This window comes from Chrysochloris asiatica, unplaced genomic scaffold (assembly GCF_000296735.1).
Source record: "Chrysochloris asiatica unplaced genomic scaffold, ChrAsi1.0 scaffold00003, whole genome shotgun sequence".
In the NCBI taxonomy this organism is placed as follows: Eukaryota; Metazoa; Chordata; class Mammalia; order Afrosoricida; family Chrysochloridae; genus Chrysochloris; species Chrysochloris asiatica.
The window spans coordinates 10,396,429-10,398,798 of NW_006408521.1; positions in this window are offsets into that span (position 1 = coordinate 10,396,429).

Consider the following 2,370-nt stretch of genomic DNA (forward strand, 5'->3'; position numbering starts at 1 on the left):
TTGGTACTGACTAGATGACTCCTAACAACAACAACATACATAACATTTGAAATACAATCATTGTTTTCTCACTATACACTGGTTATACTTTTCCTCTGATAAGTCCTAATAATATTTTTCCCTGATAAGGACAGTATTATTTTTCTCTGTATAAATTTTTACTAAAGTGAATTTCCACAGTACCTTAAATTTTGCTGTTCCCTAAACTATAGAATTTATTTAAGAACAGAGCGCTGGTGACACACTGGCTAAGCATTCAGCTGCTAATCAAAAGCTTGGCAGTTTGAACCTACCAGCCTCTCTGTGAGAGAAAGATGTAGCAGTCGGCTTCCATATTGTGATATACTTTTTCCTAGTAACTAAAGATGATGACGATTTTTAAAGCACAAATTTATAAGTGACTTTTAATTTATTTCTGTGAATTTGTGTTCATGTCCTTAGTCCATGTGTCCACTGCTTGGTGAGTCTCTTTAGAGATGTCAATTCTCTGTTATGTAAATTGTCTATACTGGGAAGTGCTGTGGAGTCCTTCTGACTCACAGGGACCCTGTATAGGACTTACAAGGAGCGGCTGGTGGGTTTGAATTACCAACCCCTTGGTTATCATTTTATTCCATTCTTTTGAAATAAAATGTTACAGTGAATTCTTTTTAACCTCATTTTTCCATTATAGAAGTTTCTATTTTTTATGTAATTAAATTTAGTTTGTGCTGTTTGATATGGTTGGTTTATAAAAACTTGTGTATCAGAAGATCAAAAAATTGTCTACATTTTCTTCTAATGGTTAAATGAGTTTTAAAGGTTATTTCTTTAATACACTTAGAATTTTGGTATCTGTTGTGACATGGTATGACACCTTTATCTTTTTCTCAAATTGGCTATGTTCTCTGTGATTTGAAATAGTATCTGTGGCAAATTCCAACATATACATAACTTTGGGTGCAGACTTTTATCCCATTCCACTAATCTATTTGTCTAGTCCTATTTCCCAATTTTAATGACAATTTTGATTAAGTTGGCCCCCCCAATCATTCTATACTGCCAGTACATGTTGTGACAGTCACTGTGATTTGTTTTCATGTTTGAAAATAATATAAATGGGATTTTCATTACAATTGCACAACATTAATAATTTTAGGAAGACCTGACATCTTTATCAAGTCTTCCATTTACACAGACCTCCTGGTAGTGCTGTAAATTAAGTGTTGGGCTGCTAAATGCAATGTCGGCAGTTCAAAACAACCAGTCACTCCTCTGGAGAAAGACAAATCCATTTGCAACCATATAAAGATTTATAGTCTTTGAAACCCTGTTTAGAATTGCTGAGTGGGAATTGATTCGCTGGAAGTGGGTTTGGTTTTAAGTCCTTCAGCAGAATTTTATTTACCTCATATAGATCTTGCACATTTCTCATTAAGTTTAATTATATTTATAAGTTTTATTTATACTGTTCAGATATTCTCATGTTTTGTTGTTTCTGTTAAATAGTGAACACTGATAGCTGTCCTTTTATTAGTTCCAATGGTTTTGTAAAGCTGATTTGTTTTTAATGAGAATAAATGATTCTAGAGTTTCTCCATTAAGTATGATATTTGCTTCCTGTTTCTGAGAGATGCTCTTTATCAACTTGATTTATTCTATTGCTAACTTACTTAGACATTTGCTTGTTTTTTAATCAATAAGGGTGTTGAATATTATTGAGTGCCACTTTTGTGTTAACTGGGATAATAAAGGACCTCTGGTAGCACAGTGATTAAGTGATCAGCTGCTAGCCAAGAGAATAATGGTTTGAACCTACCTACTGCTGGTGGGAGACAGATGCGGCAGTCTGCTTCCATACAGATTTATACCCTTGGAAACCCTATGAAGTATTTCTACTCTGTCCTATAGGGTTGCTGTGACTGATTCCAACTATGAGTTGGAATCAACTCAATGATAATTTGGGTGTTCTTGGTTTGGAATGATCAGGTAATTTTTCATCTTTATTAATGTAGTAAACAGCATTAATAGCATCCCTAATGCTGAGTAACTTGTATTTATGTGCTAACCCATCTTAACTGATAGTAAATTATGCTTCTGCTACTTTGCTGTATTCTTTCTTTATCTAATTTTACCTATGGTATTGGCCTATAGTTTTCTACTTTGTGATGTGTTTGTCTGGTTTTGTATCAAAGATATAATAGGTCTGTAAAAAATGTTGTATTTTCCATGTTTCAAGACTTTAACACAAGAGTTGTCTGTTTCTTACATGATTTCTAAAACTTGTCTAATAAGACCATCTGGATGTTATTTGGAGAGGGAAATACTGAATATCATTTTAATATATATTAAGGTTATTAATTTATTCAAAATTTTAACTTATCCTTGAAA